The sequence below is a fragment of the Ixodes scapularis genome, unplaced genomic scaffold, assembly GCF_016920785.2.
Source record: "Ixodes scapularis isolate PalLabHiFi unplaced genomic scaffold, ASM1692078v2 PGA_scaffold1__304_contigs__length_218370807, whole genome shotgun sequence".
In the NCBI taxonomy this organism is placed as follows: Eukaryota; Metazoa; Arthropoda; class Arachnida; order Ixodida; family Ixodidae; genus Ixodes; species Ixodes scapularis.
In genome coordinates, this window is record NW_024609846.1 from 108448077 (window position 1) to 108475114 (window position 27038).

Genomic DNA, 27038 nt, shown 5'->3' on the forward strand with positions numbered 1-27038 from the left:
AACCAGAGAAACGCCAAATTCTGGCGTGTCCGAAATACCCAAATTAGGCGTTGCTCTCGCAGTTATGGCTGAATTATGGCACCAACTTCGGCGCTCCTCTGGCGGGCCAGAGAAGCGCCAAACCTTGGCAGTCCCAAATACCGAAATTAGGCGTTGCTCTGGCAGTTATGGCTGAAGTATGGCACCAACTTTGGCGCTCCTCTGGCGGACCCGAGAAAAGGCAAACTTTGAAACGTCCAAAATACCGAAATTAGGCGTTACTCTGGCCGCTATGGTTGAAGTATGGCACCAAGATTGGCGCTCCTCTGGCGGACCAGAGAAACACCAAACCTTGGCACGTCCCAAATACCGAAATTAGGCGTTACTCTGACAGCTATGGCTGAAGTATGGCACCAACATTGGCCCTCCTCTGGCGGACCAGAGAAACGCCAAACCTTGGCAGTACCGAATACCCAAATTAGGCGTTGCGCTGGCAGTTATGGCTGAAGTATGGCACCAACTTTGGCACTTCTCTGGCGTACCAGAGAAGAGCCAAACTTTGGCATGCCCTAGGATCGCCCAACTAAGGCTATAGTTAGGCACCGTACTTTGGCACTGATGAGTGCCATGGTGCAAAAACCTAACTGCGCCGAAGTTGGGCCCATATGTTTGCCAGACCTTTGCTCAAGTTGGGCATTCCTCTGGCGTGCTACCTGGGTTGTATTTCGTATCTTGCGATATTTCACAAAATATGTGGCGAAGATATAAATTATACAGGTCAAAATTCCTGCGATAAAATATTGAAAATTCTTTTTGTTTTTATCAGATGGACAAATTAGTGGGTGTGCTTAAGAGTACTTATGGAGAGATGCTTGAAAACAATACATGGATGGATGACTCTACACGTAAGGAAGCAATGGAGAAGGTACTGACCCTTATCCGTTTTGTGGGCTTGTACTAATGAGGTCATTTATTTCAGCTTCAAAAAATGGTAGCGAAAATTGGTTACCCTCCTTGGATTCTTAACGACACGTACCTTAATGGCCTTTACAAATACGTAAGTTATATTACGTGGATTACAGAATAATAATCTTTCATAATATGGTAAGATTTGTTTCTATGTTGCAGAGATTTTCAGCCGTTCTAGACTTAATATCTACAGAGGTAGCATAAATATGGCAATACAGCCTATAGGTTGCATTTTTTGTGATATTTTATATACAAGGTGTTTCATTTTAATTCCAACTGTCTCGTTAAACAGAGTGAGAGATAGACAAATGCCATCTTTACATTGTATTTATGAAGCTTGGATGACATTAATTGAGGAGAAAGTCGTCATGGTAAACAGGCTGTTTAAACTAAAATCCGTTCATGAACTTTTTAGTTATTACTTTTTAGGGTCATGTTGCAACGGCATTAGAGGGGATGTGCGAAATTGCTAGCACGTCTCGCAACATTCAGCGCATGCTTCATATCGGCCATCTTTGTTAAGTCGAACTCGGAGAGTCGGAGAGCCGCTTCAGCGCGTTCATGAACCATGTAGGCCGCCGGAGGATTGACGCAACGATGGAATTTTACGAAGTCAAACCATAGCATGCGGCGATACAATTTACAAGCTTTACATGGCCTTTCTGAAGACACGCTCGCAGCTTGTGCGCGTCGCCAGCGATGTCGTCTCGCCAGCAGAGCAAGTCGTACGCGTTTTGCCGTCGGAGCGTGCACGCGGCCCTCATCAGTGTCGACAGAAGTCTGCGATTCAAGGTATGCAAGTACTGTTGCATATGTACATAGACCAAGGAAGTTACTCTTGCTAAAAGTGTGTTTTAAAAACAACGCAGGATCTACGAACAGATCGCGTCTATTCGTGCTTATTTAAAATCGGGAGCAACCTACTTCAGATTTCAGTCGCCACATTTACTTCTGAGGCACGCCGACACCATTTCCCTGCACATCCCATCTCACAAATTGTATTCTGCGCACACGAAAGGACGATTTTGAGAACTTGGCTTCGCATGTGAGCCACATCGCCATCGCGGACACCTAGTTGCTACAAACTAGGTGTCCGCGATGGCGATGTGGCTCACACGCATAATTCGTTGTGTGCATGAAAACTCGCGCAGAGACGACACTTTCAAAAGCGTCGCGCTCGCTGCAAAGGCGGTGCTGTAGACGCCGTTGTAGTTTATTTGCACTTGTGACGTCATTATGGCACTTCAGTGAACTGACAAGTTGCAAAGACGCGAAACGGTAAAATCATTAGGAAACATAGGCTCACAACGGGCTCGCACCTTGATGTGAGTGAGGCTTTATGTAGGTTAGAGCAGTACCTTCGCGGCGTGGGTTATTAGCTCTTACAGCCACCGAATTGTAACAAAGAAGCTTACAAGCAATAGAGTGATTCACTCTTAGAAATTCACCGCGAATTAAAGCACACGTCGCGAATGCATCGCGGTAGAGAAGGAAGCCAAAAGGTTTGCTCCATTACAGTTATATCCTGAAAGGTTGCAGTCCCCGATATACATAAATCCTGTAAAGTGAAAACAGCCCTGCCCTTTTCTACAGTACATTATATTAGTGATCGATAGCATCATTTTATTCACGCTAATTGTACACATCGCGAGACTGTTAGTGCAAACTTGACACCGGCGCTTTTTGCGTTATTTTCGAACAGCAAATTAAAAAATGCAAAGTTTCACCACCCATTTCAGTTCCCCCAAAGAGTTATTCTCAAGACAAACGTAGTTTGTAGGGGTATGATTTCAACTGTCAAAATAAAAAAAGGAAAACCCGACGGTGGTTTTCTCGTGCTAACTGCTCAAGGGCTTGAATAGAATAATAAACGAATAAACTATACATTTGTGACACATACCTTGTTCCCATTGCTTTCGTTGGCGCCACCTTGCTTGCAGAAAGGGACACAGCAATTTCGTGACGTCTAGCCTGTAGAACAAGAAAATGGTGGAGCACACTCCAGCGCGCACTAACCCGTCCAGCAGCTTTTCTGGACCTAACTAAGATGGCGGATCTAGATCTTCTCGCGCCTAGTAGATGACTCTGCGCATTTCGTATATGCTCATTGATAAAGGCGTTTTTATCAGTACCGCCAATAATTGTTGTGGAAACGCACAAGACACGTGCCACGAGCGGGTGCTCCGCCGCCATTCGCCTCTAAGGGCGGCTTGAGAAACGAGTCTTGTGCACTGGCGTGTTTCACGCTACTTTCAAGATAAACGCAAACACATCGAAAGGCTCTACGTATATATCCTATTGACGGCAATTTCTGCAAAAAGGAAACACCAGTAAAAAATGGCAAGGTGCAATAGCAAAATGGGCGTCAGCCCTGCCCACATTGACACTTAGTAGAGTGACGTGGTCGTTTCAGCCACGTCAACACGTGTCGTCGGCGCACCTACCAAGAACACACTGCTGAAATAGTGAAAACGTGACTGAAACGACTGCGTCACTCTTCCAAGTGACATTGTCGGCAGAGCTGCGACACCCTTTTTGCGGGGCATTTTTAAATTGGAATGAAAATCTAAAAGTTGATAAATTAAATCTTAAAAAACTTATGTAGTATTCCTACACTTGTCGTTCGTTCTGTCCTGTAATATAAATTTCTGTCGATACTGCAATTTAGACGTATTCCTTAAAATCAACATTTAGAATTAATTGAACAATATAGTTAATGAGCCAACGTATCATGACGATTATTCCCACATATAGTTTTTGTTCTGCTTGATAAAAACAGGGCGAAGACCGGCACTCGCCTGACCCTCACCTCCTTTTTACAAAAATATATGTTCGAGTTCAAAACCAAGCACTTTGTACATGCGGCTGGCCGGATACAGAGGGTGTTCATCAAAACTCTGAATACTTCAAAAAGTACAGTTGAAATAAATAAGTGCTTGACTCGAAGGCAAAGTGAATTTAATGTAATTATCTTTAGATATGCTATATGTGAGTACCCTATGTTCAGACTTGAGTAGGCTCTCAGTGCATAGTCCGCTTAAGGCAAATTCTGGTTAAAAAAAAATGTTTTCCTTGAATTGTACGCATTTGCTGCATAAATCACACCCGGTTCACAGTTCGCACCTGATGTCAAGTAAACGGGAAAACATAATTTCATACACAGTACACATATCACAAATGCCTCCTTTTTAAGCTCAAGAAGGATCTTGCATCTTACACAAATCATCATTAAACTATTCTTTCATTCACAAAATCCATCATGTATCGTTATAAAGCACGATCAAGGAGAAACAAATTCTTGCGTAGTCCGTACTTATCGATAGTCCGCACCGCGTAACATTTACAATAACAAGCTATACTTCGTTCTCTGTAGTCCTAAAATATGGTTTATATTTTAAGGAGAAAAAACCACGATACATGCAAATTATGAACATGTGTGTGTGAGTGTGTGTGTTCTTTTTTTGTTTTTATAGGCGCCTGCAATTTTTTTGAACTATTCATATCTGAATGTTCGGCGCGGCCTGAATTTAAATACCTACATTCAAGAACTTCTGACATTACGAAAACCATATAAGAAAGAAGATGAGTGAGTATTGTCAATGCCTGCTTTCTCGGATTTATTTGTTTCATATAGACATCACTAATGTGTAGAGTTAAAATTTTTTTATGAAACTGTCCAGGTGGTTCTCAGGTGCGGCAGTGATAAATGCGTTTCACGGTTACTTGACTAACGACATCCGTAAGTACCCAAACGAAAAATAAATTTTAGAGCAGTGGAGATCCATTTTTAATTTTCCCTTTTCCTTCCTTAGGCTCAAAACAGTCATCGCGGTGCACTAGATCGCGTTGTTAAAGAATCGCTCAAATTAATATTTTATTGCGCTGTGGGTTTGCCTAGTAAACCGATCGAAACGAGACTGAAACTATGCAGGAGCAGCTTAGAAAAGCTCGATATTTTGTTTTTGTTGATTTATTTGAAAATACTATGAACACTCTCTTGAGTGGGATTACACAAAGGGTATCTGTTACAAATATGCACACATCAATGCAGGGAGCGGCTGACGATTAACACATATTAACACGTGCGCAGTACAAGTTTGTGACTCTAAGAGGTTAACAGCTGAGTGATTAATGTGCAAAGGCTGGAGTGCCGTTTCTACACACACGATTTTGTGCGTCAGACGGCTCCTGGCTTCAGTCGGTCTTATAAGAAAAAAAGTAGTACTGCTTGAAAAGGTCAGTTCGATTGTAGGACGTTTGGATTGTTTTGGATTGGTGTAATCTGCCTCACCCTTCTTATCTGCTGGGCGAATATATGTATTTGGGGTAAAGCTAAACTTGCTGTTAATAATTTAAAAAAAAGTCACTTTAAGCGTTGGATTTCTCGCCTTGTCTGAAATGGTTGTAGATTGCTCCATTGGAGTATTTCCGTTAGAGATGTCATTCTCGGTAGTTGGAGTGAATAAAGCCAGAAGCTTGCCTTTGCACCTTTGTTTATCAATTTATCAATATTTTGTTATAAGGGTACCATATATCACAACTGTCTTCTAAGATGGAGTTTATGTATGTTCCTTACGAGCCAGTTTTAGCTTATCAGATTACTTTCCTTAATTTGATTATTAGCTAGCATATATTCCTCTACGTGCTAAGCAGGCGGTATCAATGCGTTTTCTCCAAGTCAAATCTTTTGGGAAGGTAACCCCGAGATACCTGAAGTCCTACACTATTCCCAGTTCTTTGTCACCACAGAATTATCGAAAAAATGGAAGGTCCGATTCGTAGTAATATTGGCATATAAAAACTTTACAAAATGTACTTTTATATTTCACGTGTAGCACGATTCCTCTATACGGTCAAGACATACATTTAGGGGTGTTAGTTGTTACGGAGATTTGATAGGATGAAAGCTTGGGCGAGTTTGTGAACCATATTTGACGGCGACAGCGCAGGAAAACGGTGACAGCGCAGAAAAAATATTATCACGTTCTGAAAAGACAACCCAGACGGTGAAGAGAAAAATGAAGTAGTCGAATACGCAAGAGTTGTAAGCTCAGCGCGTGTGCTGGTCTTCCTGAGTGTCTGGTGTGAGTTTGATTTTTCCTGCGCTGTCACCGTCAAGTGTGTTACGGAAAGCTTACTGTTGAACAGGTAGTACAATCGTCCTGAAAACGTCTGACCTGAAAGTAACTGCATTTCAACGGGGTTTTTTCGACATGACTGAAATTTTTCATCACCAGTATCACCATTCTTAGTCCCAGGATTTATGCTTCAATTTTGTAACTATGTAAAAATCCCTTTTTGTTCTTATGTACATCGTGTCAGCATTACTTTTATTTATTTCATTAGTCTTTTGCACTGCGCAAATTTGCCGAAGTTTCCACGCGTTTTGGTTCATGTTTGGAACTTTTCGTGGTCATAATTGTTGCGTAACTTCATAGTTAACTATAATATTAAATTTCAAACTGAAATAAATGTATTAATCCAACATAGTTTTTTTATTTTCTGTACTTGCTTTAGCATTCATTTTTGTGTTTAAATTCTTAGTTGGGTTTATTAATTTAGTTTTTGTTCGTTTATAATCCCTTTTTCTTCCCCATCCTTATGACTGTGCAAGATGCCTAACCCGCCCCTTAGTCAAAAAGTGTGAAGACCCCTGGTTTAAAATAGCAAGATTGAACCCTGTTAATATTAATCTGATGTAGTCCAAAGCAATTTGATTTTGATAGTTTTCTGTGTGTTAGCCTAATAAACGCTTTATAAAAATGTATGCCGATGATATCAACTTGTGAATGGGGCCAGCTGAACATAAAAATACGCACAGAGAAAATATGATAAAATTGGCACCGCTTTACCAGCAACATTTGATGACGCCTCTTTTCTTTTCTGCTAATCCTTGATGATGATTTTCTTTTACTTTACAATAACTTAAAATGTTTTAATTCTTCACACCTGATTTAGGTCTTCGTTTTCTTTACACTTAATTCGGAATTTCTTTTCCTGCAACGCATTGACCTTTCTGCTTTCGGAATGTTTTTATTTCTTCTCTTCTGTCTTCTCTAAGCTATCCTCCTCTTCTTCTACCTTTGCCTTGACCTCATGTTACTCCGCAGAAAAATCCTCTCTGGGTTGTGTAGTGCAACGGAAGGGGCACTAACACAGTCCTCGCCGTTTTCTTCGATGGCTAGGTCTTCAAGCTGTTCACGGGGGAGTTGATGTTTATGTCGCACCACGATGTTCACGTTGCACAACACTGCCTCGCATTGGCATGCGCGACAATGGGCTGCAAGGTGTACTGTCGCTGTCAAGTTTCGCAGAGATGTGGCGTGTTCCCTGGTTATATCATTAAAACAGCGCCCTGTCTGCTCAATATAACTCCTTCCAGATGTTAATGGGATGTTATAAACGACTTCTTTTGGACATTGGGCGTACCTTCTATTGTGTGCGATGTTACATGCTTCTCGGCGCCTACCTTGGTTTTCGCTTACCCTGCCGCACGTAGAACAACCCTTGTTCGGCGCGGAGCTTATCACTTGTACCCCTTGCCGGCCTGCGATCTTTTTCAGTCGGGGAGTGATGCCATCAAGGTATGGTGCCACCACTACGGGATTTCCAGTATTTTTCTTTCTTGTTTGCTCGATGCCTTCCGTTCCACACTTCAACTTCTGGGAGATTTTTTCTCTTATTTATACTAGTAGTTTTTCCGGATACCCAGAATCAAGTAACCTAGATATCTGAGTGTCAAAACTCTTCTGGATCTGGTGTTCACATGACTTCTATAAGGCAGATGTGGGTGCCGTGATGGCGAACCCACTTTTCACGTTTTTTGAGTGTCCGGATTCGAACGGAAGACACCCTTTGCAGGACCGAGCTTGGTATCGCCAGCAGACATGGCCATCTTTAAAGTCTAAGGCAAGATCAAGGAATCTGATAGATTTGTTTTCGGATAGTTCATGAGTGAACTCAAGTCCTGAGCAGCTCTGTTGAAAGCATCTCATGACATACTCGCGGTAACCGTTTTTTTGTTCTACTAACTCCGTGCTACAAAGTATTAAGAAATCATCAACGTAGCGGAAGATGACTTCAATCCGGGGATCTTTCATGCTTCGTTGGATAGCAAGTCCGCATGTTGCGAGAACCACATCGCTGAAGTAAGGAGCCACTCGAGACCCGATGCTTACACTCCTTTTCTGCACATACTGCTGATCTTGGTAGGACACCACCGTCGCCCTTCAGGTAAACACTTAGGAATTCCAAAAAGCTGTCGAGGGCCATACCAGTCGCACTTTGGAATCATGTGAGACCTTGATGGCCAAATGTTTCTCGAAGTACGTTTAGGAGTCCTGTATGGGGGATGCATACATTTATATCAAGGGAAAATCCAGATGCAATGTTAGAACCATTTTCCTGCAGAAAGCAGATCAGACTTTCTAAGTTCGAAATCTTGAAAGTGTCTTGTACTTGCACTTGGGACAGTTGTTTGGCCAGAAACGTTGACACTTGTATTTCTTTCTGATACAATTGCCCAGAACGGAACTCCCTCTTTGTGTGTCTTGGCAGAAAAAAAGACCGACACATGGTTATTCTTCGATGCTTTGATATTTGTGACAAGACTGCCTAGCTGGTTGTTTTCTAGTATCTTCAGGGTGGCTTTTTTTATTGATGCAGTTCTTTTTTGATCCACTGGAATGAAATCTTCTGCGATGACTTGATCGGCTCTTTCTCCGTACTTTCCTTTATCGAGGACGACAAACCGAATTCGGAATTTCTTTTCCTGCAACACATTGACCTTTTTGCTGTCGGAATGTTCTCATTCCTTAGCGTATGTATGATACACATAGTTTTAGATTTTTTAGACGCTCCATCCCCACTAATACAACTGGCTTATACTACTTTAGTCAGAACTAAAGTCGTTTCTTCCATATGGTCACTGTGGCAGGCATACCTAATTAACAGCCTAGAATCCGTTCAAAGCAGAATTCTCCGTTTTATTTATTCCGACCATTCCCCTTACGCAAGCATATCAGGATTTCGCGATCAGCTAACCTTGACACTCTTTGCCACCGTAACGGGGTGTCTCGTCTTTCTTTTCTTTATCGGATCTTTTATTACACCAGTCATCTCAGACAAAGTTTGCTATCGCCTCCTTACAGCATTTTCCCTCGTCTCGACCATTCTTGTAAACTCCGTCCAATTTCATCGTCAACCGTCACTCACCAAATGACTAGTTTCACCATTGGCCACTGACGACTGGAACTCACAGCCTGACGTAATTGTTTCCTTAACTGACACTACTCACTTTTCTGCAATCATTAGCTTATTATTTCTAACCCTTAACTAGATTACAGCGTGTTTTTGACGATAAATAGTTGTGTTATTTGTTTGTCTTTTGAAGTGTTCACTCTGCTGTGTAATGCCCCCTGGGCCTTCAAGGAATAATAAATAATGATGATGATGATGATAACATTTCATTAACATGTGGGAGGTGTTATATTGGGCAGAAAGGGAGTTGTATTAATGAGGGAACCAGTGGAAATGCCACATCTCTACTAAACGTGACAGCAACAGGACACCTTGCAGCGCATTATCGCGCATGCCAATGCGAGGCAGTGTTGTGCAACGTCAACATCCTAAGGCGACATAAAAATCAACTCGCCCATGAACTGCTAGAAGCCCTAGCCATCAAAGAAAAGAAAAAAGGCGAGGACTGTGTTAGTGCCCCTTCTCTTGCATTACACAACTCAGAAGATTTTCCTGTGGAGTGACCTGAGTTCCGGGCAAAGGTAGAAGAAGAGCAAGATCGCTTTAATAATGACTTGATAATAATAATAATGAATTTATTTTCAGTGCCCAAAAACAACCACAGCGGTCTTCACTTTGGCGCACCTGTTCAATCCTAGAAACACGTTGGTATATTACCATCACCCAAAAACAAATAAACAAACAAAATGTTATCAGTAGATTACAAGGTTATTCAACTGATGGCGGTACAATGAAATGGATGTACAGAAATCGAGGTGCTTAGGAGCAATGCTGTTGTATAATGTCTGAATCCGAGAAAGTGGTGAAGTACAACAAGGTGAACGTACATCAAAGCATACAGGATGTCTAGTATGGCGTAAGTTAACATGAAAATTAACTTTGCTGAGCATTGATGGCGAATCAATTACACCATTGACAACCTTATGCAAAAATACAAAATCATGAATCGTTCGCCTTTCAGACAAGAGTGTAAGCGAAAATGACCTAAGTATGTATTCATAGTCATAATAACAGCGCCTTTCAAAGTACCTATCGTAAACAATACGAATCAATCTTTTTTGAACATTTTCGATGGTCAAGGCCTGTGCCCTAGATATTGAGTTCCATATTACCGAGGCAAATTCCAAACGTGACCTAACTAAAGATTTGTAAAGATGTAACAAACAATGAGGCCTCCTGAAATTCTTCGACAAACGTGATATGATTCCCAGAACTCTCATAGAACTTCCTACCACAAAAGATACATGATTTCTAAAAGACAAGGCACTATCTACGTACACGCCAAGATCCTTCACACACAGTACACGTTCAATTGGCATGATATCAAGATGATAAGTAAAACTGAAAGGCACATGGCGTCGGCACAAGGATAGGACCTTTGTTTTTGCAGGATTAAGCAATAATAGATTTTGTTCACACCACTGAAAAATGAGGGACACATCACGCTGTAGAATCTCGCAGTCCACAGGAGAGTGAATCATTCTAAACAACTTGATATCATCAGCAAAAAGTAACAACTGGGAACTCTGGACACAAGATACTATATCATTTATAAATATTAAAAACAAGAGAGGGCCCAGGATTGACCCCTGTGGAACACCTGACGTGTAAAAGTAACTATGGGAATAACTATCAACAACGCGAACAGAGTTCGAGCGGAGTGACAGGTAACTCTGGAACCACAGACATAACTCTGGGGATAGACCATATAAAAATAATTTATGCAAGAGTAATTTGTGACTGACCTTATCAAAAGCTTTAGTCATATCAAAGTATATTGTGTCTACCTGCCCCCTATTTGTAACAAATGGAGCGCAAAAATCAAGAAAAGTACACAAATTAGTCTGGACAGACCTACCACTCAGGAACCCATGCTGCAAAGGTGTTAATTTTTGACGGAAATAAAAGAGCATCCGGGTATGTACAACAATCTCGAAAACCTTAGAAAACCCACAGAGCAGAGAAACAGGACGATAATTCGTAACAACCGAGGCATCACCACTCTTTAAAATCGGCTTTAAAAAGACAAAAGAGAAGGAATGGGAACATTTCGACAGCAGAAAGGTCAATGCGTTTCAGGAAAAAAAATTCCGAATTAAGAGTAAAGAAAACGAAAACTTAAATCAATGTAAAGAATTAAAAAAAATGTAAGTTAGTGTAAAGAAAAAGAAAAGCGGAATCAAGGATTAGCAGAAAATAAAAAAGAGGCGTTATTAAGTGTTGCTAGTCCAGGCGGTGCGAATGTTATAATATTTTCTTTGTGTGTTTTTCGTGTTCAGCTGGCCCCATTCATAAGCAATGAGCCAACTTGCACAGCTTGTGCCCGTGACATTGACTTGTCTTTCTTTGACTTACTGTGGATGCAATATTAAATCACTGGTTTTAGCCAGTTGAAGGATTGTAGACAAACACGACCGGCAAAGCAAATTACTGGTTCTTCTTGAATGACGCTAGGAGATTCCGGGAATCTCTTTGGTTGAATCACTGCCCGGGACTGCCGATAAGCGTTTCTTAGATTAACGTGTTTTCGATGTTTTAGCAATTATAAACGTTACACTTAATTGATTCGAATAACTTTATTATTAAAATATAGGTAACAGAAGGGTTCTTAACCGTTTGCTTATCCATGTACCCAATTAGGTTAAATGTTCACTTGTGACTTGGAACAAACAGTCAGCGAAGCCCCGAAAGGCTCTTCGTGCGTCGGAAATCTTTTGCAAAAACAAAAGTTTTTTTTTCTTACATTTGATACCTAAGAAATTGTAGTTCCGTTAAACACTATCCGCTCATAAAAGCAATCAAATTTGGCTCTGTAAGGTGTAATATGTATTTACTATGTTCTATTTTTCTCACTAAACGGAAAGTGTAATTTAGTTATTATTCACCCCAACAATAATTTGCAGCACTGGAGACTACAGGTATCCTTTCAACGGTTAAATGCAATTTTTGCGCTCAACCATTATTTTGTAAGTCGTTTACTTTCAACCTTTAAATGTTCATTTAACTTTTGCTTCTATGTTTTTCAAATAAAAGTTGGCTATAAATTATATTCTAAATTCCCTTATTCGTTGTTTTACATTAATAACAGTGTGTCAAAAAAGAACAAAAAACAATATTTTTGGACGGAAATAAGATGGTGATCGAAACGTTATTTAATATCTTGTTCCGGAGTCAAACCAAAAACTTTGCTTTTTTTTTGGTTTAAAGAAAATGTTTAGTTACTTCAGTATTTGCTCCACACAACGAGGAAGGTGACAGCCGTCGGTAGGTGGCAGACGTCAGAGGAAACAGAATATGCTCTCAAAGCGCATTTCAAAAAGAAAAAAAAAACTGACGCTGACGCTCAGATAAAGGTGCGAAGAAAGGACGAAAAAACAGACACGTACGACACGGACAGGGGCATTTCTTTTTTCTCTTTTCCTCTTGTCTCTGTTTTTGTCCTGTTTGTTCGCGCCTTTTAACCTTTCTATCGATATGAACCAACTAGACCCAAACGAAGTTTTATTAGCTTGATTCGACAAGCGAGCTAGGCCGACTTGACATGGCATGCTTGCTGGAAGTGCTGAATAAGGTGCGACACCTTCGAAGAAGCACGAATGTATTTACATCTAGGGAAAACAAATGAAACACCAACCGGAACTGTAAACGTGAGCACATGTGGCTGTTGAGTACCAGCCACACATGTCAGTGTGGAGCAGGCGTTCTCGGCGCTGAAATTTACTTGATTTGAACGAAGGTATTCCATTTCACCGAGTACGCTTAATGACGTGCTCCTTCGGAGATTCTCCACCGCTCCTTGAGTCATTTTTCCTCGCGATATTTTTCCCCCGCATTCTTCAATTTAACATTTTGTAATAACTGATCATTTGCTAAAGCATTTTGGCGATCTACGTTATATATATATAAAAAAAACGTTTCTTTTCTTAATTTTGATTATGATTCTCTTTTTTCTTGCACCAGAACACCAACTGTTAGGAACCGTTACTAACTATTATTTCTTCGTGCCTGAGCTCAACTGGAACAGAAAGTTTTCCTATAAAATAAAATTGAAATCAGAAAAAAAAAAGACGTACATAACCGAGGGTTCTAGACACTTCATAATGCATGTAGTAATTGCGTGACCTTTCTGAATGCCTTTAATCACTGTCTTCTAAATTCACAACACATTCTTTTGCATTCACCTCCTAAATTCACAACAGATCATTTGCAGTTTTTTTTTCCAGAAATGTTCTTACCTTAGTATTTGTGGAAATGTTAACGAACACTATTTACTTAATGATATTGTAGTGAGTGCGCAGGCGAGCTGGTGGAAATTAACCATTCTGATGTTAGCCTGAGACTGAGGCAGGAAAAGAGGAAGTTTCAAAGTTCCTGCCTCAGTCTCAGGCTAACATCAGAATGACTATTTACTTAGTGCATCAGTGGTTCTTCTTGCTGAATACTTACGTCAAACATACCTCCTATATTTCAGTCTTTCCTGCTGCAATACTTCAGCCGCCATATTTTCAAGACGGTGTGCCTTCGTGAGTGGTTTTAAAAATTCAATCGAGTGTGCTCTCAAAATGATTTCCTACAATACGAAAACGTGTCGGCCACTGCACCAGCAGTGTGGTAAATGTAATTAAAACTGAAAAGACAACTATACGAGATTGGTAAAACAAATATTGATGTTGACGCTTTTAAGGGTGGCGGCGTTCTTTGGCCTTCGTTTTCCTCGCAACTTGAGTGTGTAGTGCGCATTGTAGTGCAATGGGTACATAATACGCAGAGCACCGCACACAGTAGCATAAATCCAAAATAACCAAAAAATGCATAAAAACAATTTGAGCGTATATATGTAAGGTATCCGAAATTAGTATGGAAGGAAACTAAATCTTAATTAATTTATACTTCATTTGTCGTCGTATATCCCTCGAATCACAACATACTTGGGCCAATGTTTCTCCAGTTTCTCCATTCTCTTTGAGAAGTGACTTTCTTCTAGGTTCCCCAAAAATACTTGACAGCTTCGATGGCCTCTTTCATTTGGCCCAATATTTTCACCAGTCAGAAATGTTATAAATCTCGGAGCCAGGTGTAAGTACGAGGAAGCCAATTTAAGCAAGTGCGGTGGATACGGAAGAATTTTGAACTTCAGTTCCGTCAATCCTTGCTCATCCAGCGAAATTGCTAAATCCAGCTAATTTGCCCCAGATTAAGGAGATGCGACACCCACATTGCATAAAGGCAACTTTTATCTTAGTATCTAAACTATAAATAGGGTTCCGTGTGTTCGGTATTTAATTTTCTTGAAATTAGTTTTTTTTTTTTTATCGGTGTTTATATTCTGACGTTCCTGCATGTTCACCCCGCCTACGGGTCAAGTACTGTACAAAACAGCCAAGAAACGAAACTAAAACATTTTTATTTATCGGAAGAGTCTAAACATGGAAGCGGTGCTGATTAGCTCCCTAGCTCGTGGATGCGGTCGTTCCTTTTCTGCTCGAGCACCTCGTTTTTCTCGTTCTTTCTTCATTTTTTTTATTCAACCAATAGCTTTCGGTTTTTGTAGTATTTATATACTTTACAAGAACAGGTCTCATAAAAACCTTCGGCGGTCTCGCCGGGAACGTACCGCTACAGTATCTCTCCTTTGAGTTGGTGTTTTTGGGTGTCTAATTTCAATGCCGGAGAGAAATCGATGTTTATCGGTCTTCTGTAGTAAAGCGACTTTTTAATTACCACAGAATATAGTATAATTTATACGTTAGTATAAATTATAATTTATGGTACAAATTATATAACGTTAGTATAAAGTATATATAATAACAATACTGTGCAGCTGTGTTCCAGGTATATGAGAAGAAAAGAAAAATTAAAAAGTAAGGTAGACGTTGCTCCCCGAAAAGCTGGCTTTTTTTTCCTTCAAAAGCAACTCAAATTTGGCCTTTTTCGGTTTTCACCGTTTCGGAGGAACCCGCCTCGGGGGTAAATATTGGTATTTATCGGTTTACGTCGAAAACACGGAAGAGTAAGTGAAAACTACTCGTTCATAAACGCTCCCTCACAGGTTTTATAATTTTACGCACTTATATTCGGCGAGTTCCTAGAACATTTTATAGATTTGGTTTACAATTTCTTGCGTGGTAGTCGTTTTTGAACGTCTTGAACGTGGTTCGTCACTTTTGTGCCTCCGCCCATTCTTGAATACCGAAACGCAAAAACTCAGGGTGGAAAATGAAGGACCTGGATTCCCAAGAGCAGAATCTAACCTCAATGTCATTTCCTCCCAAGATTTTTCTTTTAAACGAAATATATGACCGATCGGACTTCTTTTCTTAATCAATATTCGAAATCCAGAAATGTGGTCAACACAACGATAATATAATATCTCGAAAAAGCCGTTCTCGAGGCAATCATGGAAACAATTGAATTTAGTCTGAGACCAGCAAATATCCAGTTGAAGCTCTCAAGTTCCTGAAAATCAGCTAGCCGTGTCTGTATGGATAACCAAATTGTTTGAAAGATACGTCCCCTTATTTTTCCTGAGAGAAATATACTGTGGGTGAAAGAGCACTGAATAAGCAGAGACGAGAAGTGTGTTTTAAATCATGAAACGCTTAACGGAACCCCTAATCCCCAAATTTTTTTTTTGTCAATCCATCCACAGTGAATTTCTCGATAAATTTGGTGGGGAAACTAAATTGCTGTGTTTAAGACTGATCACGTGACCTCCTGTCACGTGACCAGATGTCGCGTGATCTGTACGCCAATTAAGTTTTCCCGCCAATGTCCGCAGGGATATTGATGTCACGTGACCTGACGTCAGGTGACGTATACACCAACTCACTTCCCCCTCTAAATTTGGCTGGGAAATTGATGTCACGTGACCTAAACACCTACAGTTTCCCCGCTAAATCTAGCAAGGAAGTTCATGCCAAGTGACCTGACCACATGTGACACATCATCACAATTTTCCTACTAAATTTAGCAAAGAAATTTACGTCACATGCCCTTCACACCAGTTTGATTTTCTTGTTAAATTTAGCGGGGAAATTGACACCACATGACCTAAACACCCTATCCGCCCCCTCGAAAGTACTTGGAATATTGATAAAAACCAAGGCTCTTCACTCCACGAAACTATGGTTTAATGTCTGCTAAATGGCTTTAAACTATTGTGTCTTAAATTCTGCACTTTTAGCATAATTTTGTGGAAACAAAATTCAGGAAGAGATGTGGTAGCGCTCAGTGACTTGTGTTAAGTGAGACTTTTGCTTTACATTATGAATGCTAGCACGATTCGACGAATATGGCCCGATTAAAATCTATTTTCAAGGATGCCCGATATAAACTGCGAAAGATAATACTTTCATTAAGGTGCTTACTCATGACACGCCAGCCACTTAAAAATAATTCATATTTTTTTCCCGACGCTTTAATAATTGAAACACAGACAATTCACTTGCGATGGGTATCCACGTCCCTCAAGGATCGGTAGCACGTGTAGGCACCCTGCCAGCACATTTTTTTTTTATAAAGAAGGGGTTCAAAAAGACACTAGATCTTTTAGGTTACTGCAAACTATATTTTGCCGGGGCAATCTTTTTTTCCGAGCTTACGTGACATCATAATCAGGTTATGGCTAGCTAGATTGAAGGAGTGTGCAAAACCTTTATGGAAGATCGAAGGCAGTGCGTCGGATAGTTTTCTGTCACCCTTCACTTGGTCGCCATTTGGCATTGAGTTGAATAACAGCCTTCAGAATCTTGCTATATTTGCTTGATACTCCTCAATATGTCACCCCGTGGCATATATTTTATGAACTTTACTTGGGATACTCAATATTATGCTTAATCTAGTCCAGGGTCTGACAAACGGCGGTTCGTGAGCCGCATGCGGCTTGTCGCAGGTCCAAATGCGGCTTGTCGCAGGTCCAAATGCGGCTCCCGGCTCCCTGGTAAACGGGGCCATCTTTCCCTCCTGTGTCCACAAGACGAGAGTTCTGGCATTAAAAAATTGCTCAATCTTGACAGCTTTGTACTGTCCGACGTACACGCAGGTGGACTGCTTTTTGACACAAAGATGTGTCCTGTGACTGTGTTTCGTTTATTTCTCTATAAATAATTTCAAACTGCAAACGCATAACCGGCATCAGGGGCAGTGGCTGACTGGCGAACCATGCACTCATTTTTGCTTAGTGGTTAAAGAAACGTTCTGACCCTTGTGTCATTTGTTGTATTCGAGAATTATACTTTCCCCTTGGGGAAATGGCTGTTCCTTCGGTATCGTTTATTATTAAAAGTAGCCCCTGTTTCCTATTTCCTTTCTGCGGCTCTCTGAACTTTTGTAATTTCGTCTGGAGTTCCAACTCCATGTCACACTGGCCACTCTTGATTTAGTCCATGCGTCTTGCGACGGATCTTCTTTGAATCATCGTGGGAAATGTATTTAATTTTATTGTTTCTGTCAGACGATACAGCAGTTGCGCGAGAGAGCACAGCGTGAGAGAGGAGTTCGTCCAGTGCGTGACAGCAGTTAAGATGAAAATGGACCATGGATCTTAGCTTAATTCTTTATAAACAGGGTGTTTAACCGGCTTGTCCCAAGGCTTAAAAAAAATTTGTCCCCGCAACGCATGTCGAACCAACGCAGTATTCTTTGCAGTCCTATGAAGCAAGTGAACATATATTTTGTGTTAAGTCAAACTGGCTAATTAACAAAAATTAATTACCTAACTGTTTTAGACATTAATTAGCGCGCTAACCATTTAGCACAAAAACTTTAGAGCGTTTTGAAGGACACCCCAGTGAGGAAGAGTATCTTTACTAAGGATTGCGTGATCAGGACCCGGTGACGAAGGCTGTAGGTAATCACCACTCGAAAATAGTGGACAGAACTTGACCAAGAGAAGTCCTCTATTCACACTCGAGGTATCTTCCGAGCTGCATAAGCAAAAGAACCTCTCGTGACCGACCCATCATCTCAACTTCCTTAACCATAGCCTCCTCTATACTTACAATGCATGGCAGTTCGAAGACGGAGCCATAGAATGCCCGGTAACAGATTTGGAGCTCGAGGATCTGGTAGCGCAGATAATTTCTCGGGGAACATAATCGTCAGCGAACAACTTTTGCCGCAGCGAGGACCCGAAACATGGGTTTCAAACCCGACGAGAAAAGAAGCGGTAGTGCGAGGAACCCGAGGAGCACGAGCGGATATCCCATCGCTCGGGAGAAGTGTGTTTCGCCGTCTCGCCCCACCGGGGCGCCTGTCACGTGGCTCTCCTCTCATCCATTGGCTGCCGCTCTACGTTCTCAATTTCGGCGGCAGCGTCTCGTGGCAATCTGCCAAGCTTTGTCAATATAGAGGAGGCTACACTTAACCATGGTGGAAGAAATATATTTAGGTGATGACCCTGGCCGCTCTTCACGCGGGGAGCGAGCGACCAGATCGTGTTCGGCGGTAGCCTCGAACCCGGAGTAGTTAGTTCCGCGCCGCCGCGGAGGGCGCTGAGCTATGAGCACCATGAGTATGAGGTTCCTCTTCGGCGACCACGGTGTCGGTGGCGTAGCGAGCTCGCTTTTTCGCGGTATGGTGGTGGTGTTCGGCCAGCGGCTGGCCTCGCGTTTTGCTTTGGTGCTCTGTCGATGACAGGTGCCACCATCGTGCGTGAAGATGAGCCTTAGCCCGAATAAGAAGTTATGCTATAAGAATAATAAAGACGTGCTTCGATCGCAACTGCGATTCGGGGTATTTCTTCCACCTTGTGCAGTTACTCAACCCTGAAGCCTCCGAAGTTCGGCAACTGCAGAGTAGTTGAAGGGGAGAGGTCATTACTTGCCGTCAAGCACGTAGCCGGTATCTGTGTTAGGGGGGGGGGGGGGGCGCACCGTGACAAAATGCAGTATGAGGGGCAGCGCGGAGAGGAGGTCCCAGCAAAATGAAAAAATTTCGGGGGGGATGGGACCGGTCCCCATGCTCCCCCCCCCCCCCCCCCCCCCCTGCCGTGGCTACGTTCCTGCTCGACGTGTCAGATCTCAGAGCCCTGATCAGAACGTACAACAGCCCGTTGTCTCCTCATTTCGTTGATTAAGTGAAGACCAAGCTTGAAAGTGTAATTTCTGCGAAAGACTGGGAATCGGAAGATGTCTGGACAGAAAATGCTGAGGGAACCAAGTCTGTGGACTGCATACTATATTATGTAACCGGGTTTATGAGTGTGAAAATGAAAAGTCTACAGGCTGCCCGGCATGCCGATCCGCTTTCAGCATCGTCAAGAACACTTCTGCTGAAGCAGCACTGACAAACGTGACGAACAAAGCCGGCCTTATGCACCCCAACAGGAACCTTTTCCAGCTACAGAAAAGAAAACGGAACAGTTATTCGTGGAAAATAAAACCCACTAGCCTCTCTGCAGGGGAACAATCGGCGGTGTTCTTGAGACATTCGCAATAACGTTTCCGTGCGCTGAACAGAAAGAAACAATTCCCCAGTTCCTCCATTACTACATCAGCATGCAAACGCGAAACACTGTAATTATATTACCATGAGCAGGAACAAACAAGCTCAAGAAAATAAGAAATCAGCAAAGCAGTGCTTGTTTTAGTTTAAGAGCGTGGGCGAGAAACACGGGATGTAGGAAATGGCGTAATTTGGTAGTATGCAGTGAGTTCAGCATTTTTTATGCATTTGATAGCAAAACATTTTCTCGGGTATTTTTTTACGAGTAAGACGGTGTTACACCATACTCTCAGTGCATAGATGAAAAGTGATCTATGTCCTGTAACCGCTACTACTGTTTGATTTTCAGTCACTCTGTCCTCATTTCAATCTCGATGTCATCATAAATAAAAATATTTTCTACTGACATGGTTTCTATTACCATAGTACCAGTCGACACCGCATGTACAAATCATTTGTAATGCCCTTCTACGGATGTAAAGAATTATTTAGGCCACATATGTAACAACATTAGAATCTATTCTTTTTCAATAAGAAGGCAGGAGCAGGGTGGTAAAAATCACCCGACCCTGATAAAGCCACGCAAAGTGCGTAAACAATTTAAGGAACTGTTACCAAGCATTGTCGGGCAAAATATGCGAGCACGGCCCAACTGTTTAACGAAATTATTTTAAATTACTCTAATTTAATAAAAAGTCAGCAGATTGTGTCCGGAAGCTTTATATTTATACCAGTATTTTGTCAAGCTGATTCATCATCGGAATGTTCTCGTTTAAAAACAGCAATCGCACGAGGGAAATGGCAATGAGTGCTAATGCGCCGACATAAATTCATCATTTCATCTCACAGTACACAGGGACAGAATAAAGAATACATAATTTCCTTCACAAACCCTCTATACAACAAGCCTTCCCAAGACCCTTTATAGTTGAGCGCCATCTATTCCCGTGAGAGTGAAGCACGCTCGGTGTGCTGAACATAATGTGGTCGCCGCATCGAACAGAGAGTCATCACCTTGTGGGGGCGCTCGCGCGCTCAAGCGGGAGGGGAGCGTGAAAGCACCGCATATCTCGCTATAAAAGTCAGGCCAACTCTGCCCAGCGGATGTCGCCGCTGGGAACCCGAAAGGTAATAAACGCTTGTCTTGTTGAACTGGATTTCCGGTGTCATACCTCCCTAGGGGCAGCAGCAAGGCCAAACTGCTGCAACATAAATGTATTTCTTCCCCCGTCGCCCTAACACAGGAATCTCGCGCTAGCCTGCACGAGCACCGTCAGTTCACACATACACCGGGGCACACGGGCAAAGAAAAAAGCGTAAGCCAACGAGCACGAGTGTGGGACTTATTCTTGTGTCCCTTCACGAGATAGCGCGGCTGATTCTCACAACCCGACTGTATCGTATCCACCAAGGTGGTCCTGAGGCGTCTATTTTTCCTTTAGCCTTCAAGGAAGCGCGCGAGATTTGAAAAACTTCACGTGTCTAAGAGCACTAATATTGCTGTTTGCTAGAGGTAACAGTCACCTAATATAGTTTTTAAATGTTGCGTGCCTCACTTTTTCTTCTTAAAACTACAAAAATTATATACACAAATGCTACTTTTATGTAAATCACACAAGGAGATCTTTCTCAACGCTCTCTACAACTTCGTATGGGAAGGTTTGCAAGCGAGTTATTACTTAAAAAGCTAGTTATTTCATTTGTATTAAGTAGCCAGTTTGGCATACTATAAAAATGGATTGACTTGCTCACTGGGACTGTGAAAAGCTCTGCATTTGTTAAATATGTGTAACGGCTTTATCCAAATAATTAAGACAAGTTAGCTGAAACATTGTATACAGTAAGCGCCGAAACAAAGACATTTAAAGAACAGTTCACATAAATCGCGTGTCCTGCATCTTTTTTTCATATAGTTTAACAATACGATGGGGACCTTACAACGTCACAACACCAATATGCTTTATGCCTTTGCCACGTACCGTGTACTGTAAAACTCTTTATCTTCGGGTCCCCTCCTTTTCGCCGATCTGTTAAAAAGGACATAAACGCGGCAACTAAATATTGCGAATTCCAGACGCTTGCGTTGAAACTGTTAAGGCCCAAAATTTTCGCGTGCCCTTAAATTTCGCAAATTTTCAATTTCGCGAAAATTAAGGGCTCGCGAACATTAAGGGTTTCACACTACTCTATTCGCGTGACAATAACCTTAAATTTGTAATACAAAACTTCTACGAAGCGGCACCTTCTCAAATGCCTGTTGGGAGCCACCGAGGCAGCGTCTTCGGGAGTAATTGTGAGAACGGTCTTCTTCTTATGTACTGTTAGAGCATTGGATTTCACACCATTCTTCGAAACACCGTGCCTGTGAAGGCCCCCTGGGACGTTCTTGAAGTCAGATAGTTACAAAAATATATTTACTTCAATGTCACATCCTAAAACTCTGCATGATGTCAATCTTTTAAAATAAAGTTTAAGTGCGTTTCCATATTGTGCCTAATGTCTTTTTTTTTGTATTCTTCAGATCAATCAACATGGGAGCTATTGGGATGTTTATAGGTCATGAAATTACACATGGGTTTGATAACGGTGGTAAGTTTTAATTATATTTGCATTAAAATTCATTGCGCGGTCTTTTCTGGTGTATAGTCCGCGGACTATACATGTTTAAAAGATGCTATTTTACCCGGTGCGTACTATCCAAAGGGACGAACTATACACTCTAAAAGAAGCCGTGCGTCTAGTTTCTTGCAGAACACTTGGAGAGGCCATCACCGCAACTTACGGAGGCAGCTCAGTGTATGACGATGCCGAAACATATGTTCAGACCAAAAAACTCATTGTGAGTTGTGACATTAAGCAATGCAAAACGTCAGGCTTGCATTGCTTAATGTCACAACTGAGACTTCGTTTCTTGGTGTCAAGATATGTTTTGGCATCGTCATTCGCCGAGCTGCCTCCGTAAGTCGGTGATTGGTTCTCCGAGTGTTGTGCGGGATAGTATAGGCGTACGGGCTTTTTTAGTGTATGCGCTACTCTTATTTCCCTCGACAAAAGAATATTATTACGATTCAAGGACTCCCATTCTACTAAGACTAGCGGCGCATCTGAAAATGAACTGCCACCTACCCCCCCCCCCCCCAAGTAAAAATGGGTTTTCCCTCTCCTTAAAAAAAGTTTTTCGGACGCCCGTGGTATAGTAATGGTGATTTATGTATGATAGAAGCTCCTTTGTGAACACTAATACAGCTAGCATATGTCACGATGTGCTATGTATGATCATTTTTACATTCTGGTTGGGCACCAAATGTGGACTATGTACGGTGTGTGGACCATCTAAGGAAAAGCTTTCTTTTCGGCTGAAATCGGCCTTTGCGGACGATTCAGCAGGGGAGGGCTATAGACCAAAAATACGGTAGTATAGTTCAGTTTGTTCCTTATCTCTAGCTCATACTCCGATAAGGCGAGTTTTGAAAACCTTTATACTAATAACGTTTGTACGAAAAAAATCTCATACACTTATTGACAGCTATCAAACAGGATTTACCTCAGCTAAGAAAGCCCCCCCCCCCCCCCCAAACAAGCCTTGTTCAAAAAAAGCGGAGGATATGAACAGTAGTTGTTTCAATTATTTGTATTGTTTTAATTTTTCGACCATAATTCTTGCCGGCATACGGGGTTATAAAAAATATCGCTCAAACAAAGAGAAATATTGCACCGTTTCGGCGAAGCGGCGTTCTGTTCAAGTAACGCAGGACAAGACGACTTTTGTTTGGGCTAGTTGGTTCTTACTAGACATGATTAAAATAGCGCAAACTTGACAAGGACAAAGAAGGCACATGTACAACAGGACTGGCGCTTACTTTCAACTAAGTTTATTTCATCATCAACCAAGCAATATATACTATCGCCAGCGAGCATAAAAACCCAAAACACACATAAAAAAAATTATACTTTAAGATTATATGCCTACCACGCGCCGTTCTTTAGATAAAACCATCAAGATCTTTAGATAAAACCATCAAGATCTTGATGGTTTTATCTAAAGATCTTGATAGTCGGGAGTGGCGCAGTCGGTCTAACGTATCGTCCTTCTTTGTCACGGATAGACGTCCTTCTTTGTCACAGCGTTCAGTCGACGATAGTCCACGCAGAACCGCAGGGTTCCGTCCTTCTTCTTTACAAGGACGACTGGGGACGCCCATGGACTTCTTGAGGGTTGAATGATGTCGTCGTCGAGCATTTCTTGGACTTGATCCTGAATCACCTTCCTTTACTTTAAAGAGACTCGATACGGCGACTGATGGACAGGGAGCGCGTCGTCGTCGGTAATAACGCTATGTTTCGCCATTGGTGTTTGGCGAATTTTCGACGACGTGGCAAAACAGTCACTGTATTCTGCGAGGAGATCAACCAGTTGCCGGCGCTTAGGAGCTGGGAGCTCGGGGTTGATGTCGATAGGCGGCGGCGGCGTGCTGTTCTGTTGTGACGACGAGGTTTATTCGGAGACTGCGGTGACCACGGCTGGCGCCTGAAACTCCTCAATGTGGCCCACAGTGGTTCCCTTCGTTAGGTGCTGCGGCTCCTCTCGGAAGTTTGTCACAAGAACAGTTGTACGTCCTTCTTGGAGATCCGTTACGCCTCGTTCAACGCCAATTCCTTTCTCAAGGAGCAGTTGGACGCTGCCTTCCAGAAGAGCTTCACCGTGCATGGCTGAGTCGGTTATGACGGTGACGAAAACACTTGACCGCGGCGGTAAGTTCACATGGTCGGCGATAACTCGGATCGTGGTTGACGTCGTGTTGGTCTCCACCGGCGGTAAAACAGGCTTTCGCAGCGTCAAGCGGTTTGCCCCAAGGTCGATGACGGCGCCATACTCGCAGAGAAAGTCCATTCCGAGGATAACGCCCCTCGAACAGTCTTGCAGAACGACGAACTTCACAGGGCTTGTCTCACCGTGGATCTCGACGCGAGCAGTGCATCTCCCGACTGGTGTGATGAGGTGCCCCCCGGCGGTTCGTATTCGTGGTCCATCCCACGGCGTGGTGACTTTTCGAAGGCGGCGGGAGAGTCTCCCACTCAAGGCCGAGTAGTCTGCTCCGGTGTCCACGAGTGCTGATGCGTCGTGGCCGTCAATGACGACGTTTAGGTTATTGGACACCGCTGCAGGGGCGTCGTTTCGGTCTCTGGTAGCGTTCGAGTGGGGGCCCTCCGACGTTCGTGGAGGATCTTGGCGTCGGTCGTCTTCGGCAACTCCACCTCCAGGGGTTGCCGCGCCTAGTTTCGCCGACGTGGAGCGAGGGACGACAGGCTTTCACGTCGGGGTCGGTGCATCTGCGAAGCTGGACGTCGTGGCGAAGGCGACCGGAACTCTCGACGGGACGCATGCTCGGGGGACTGAGGTCGTCGCAGGTACTCGTCGATTTCCCGAGGCCGTTCACCATAACGGGGTCGCGGGTCGTTCGGGTGGAACCCGCGCAGCCCGAGTCGACGGTATGGGCATCGCCGGTAGGTGTGGTCTGCTTCCCCGCAGTGGAAGCACAGAGGGCGTCGGTCGGGCGTTCGCCACACATCGGTCTTGCGGGGTGTACGGGGCTCCTGACTGGCGTACTGGAGCTGGTCTTCGGGGCGTCGGTCGTGCTGCGGCGCAGGAGAGTGACGTCGGGGCGGCGCAACGTAGGCTCGAGGAGGAGGCGGTGGCCGTCGGGCCACTGCGGCGTAAGTCAACGTGGGCTCCTCGGTGGCTGCCACGGCGACGGGAGCCTCTGGTTGGATGGCTCTCTGAACTTCGTCCCGCACAACCTCGGCGATGGAGAGCGTCCCTGGTCGCTTTGCAGCTGGCAGCAACCGGCGGATTTCCTCCCGGACGACCTCCCGGATGATTTCGCGGATGTCCGTACCAGGAGCGTTTTCGCCGCTAAGCAGAACGGTTGCAGTGACGCTTGGATGCCGCTGGTAGTGGGAAGCGCGCGCTTGGAGGGCGCGCTCGATGTTTGTTGCCTCGGTGACGAAGGCGTCGACGGTTGCCGGCGGGTTGCGGACGAGGCCTCCGAAAATGTCGTGTCTCACACCGCGCATGAGAATTCGTAGTTTCCTCTCTTCGGTAGACCGAGGGTCGGCGCGGACACTCAGGCGCAGAACGTCCTCTACGAAGCCGGTGACGCTCTCGTTGGGGCCCTGGGTTCTGGTTCGCAGTAGGTCCTCGGATCTCTCTCGGCGGTGGTGGTTGCTGAACGTAGCCTTGAGATCGGCCTTGAAAATGTCCCACGACGTTAAGGAGGACTCATGATTCTCGTACCAGTGCTTGGCGGTACCCTCAAGCGAAAAATAGACGTTGTGCAGGCGCTGCTCGTCGGTCCAGCAATTGTGGCGGGCAACGCGTTCATACTGGTCAATCCAGTCTTCAACGTCTTCGTATTGCTCGCCGTGGAATGGAGCAGCCGTGCGCGGTGCGACGGGCAAATAAATGACGGCTGGAGCGGCCGGGATCTCCGACTGGTTGGCCATCGTCGTCCTCCTGGTTTGCCTGGTTCTGGGTGGCAAGGGTCCTGATTCCGGGGGTAGGCCAAGGTTCCGGCGACTTAATCGGATCTCGGTCTGGTCTTCGTTGGGTTCTTGGGGGCTTGTGTTCGGACTTGCACTGCGGGAACTCGGAGGGGAGCGCTGCACGGGCATGCGGTTACCCCGCACCTCCACCAAAATATCACGGGTGGTGACCAAAGAAACAGGAAATAAACAGAAAGAAATAAACGTTTAATGTGGCGAACTTGTGCCAAAAAAAATGAAAGGGTACAAAGATAATAACAGAGCTTCGCGGGCGTCGAAGTCGGCGTAGCAGCACAGTCGAACGCTGGGGCGAAAACAGACTCCGGCGTGCCACGCGGAGCCGCTTTTGTACACGTGTTGGCTTCTGGAGCATTCGACATAGAAGGTTCGACGCGTAGAACAATCTAAACTCGAATCAGCTAGACGGTTCTCGAATTCACCAGAACATCACATTACAGTGTCAACCTAAATGCGTAGCCGCGGCCAGGCATCGAACCCTGGCCCTTCGCGTGGGAGGCAAGCGCGATAACCGTTAGGCTACGGCCGCACTGCCTACTAGGCGCGCGGCAATATCAGGACAAGACATCTTATTGCGATGCAGTTCAATGCAGCTTAACCCGCTACAAGTATTTATGGCGATAAGTCAAGGGTGGCAAGATCACATCTTTATCTCTATAAGCCCGCGTCACACATATGTTAAATTACTCCGAATGAGCCCCTGCATGTGTGTCAAACACGTTCGATGACTGCCTTGATTTAGTCAACTTCTTGAATCAAGATGGTCCAGACCAGTGATTTCCCTACACACCCCCTAGGGGAGGGGGGGGGGGGTCTTGCGCTACCCT

General features: G+C 43.7%; 1 pseudogene; it reads left to right on the forward strand.

Annotated features, from left to right (window-relative positions):
• Nucleotides 1-27038, forward strand: part of LOC120836259 — a 181663-nt pseudogene that overhangs the window by 117802 nt on the left and 36823 nt on the right.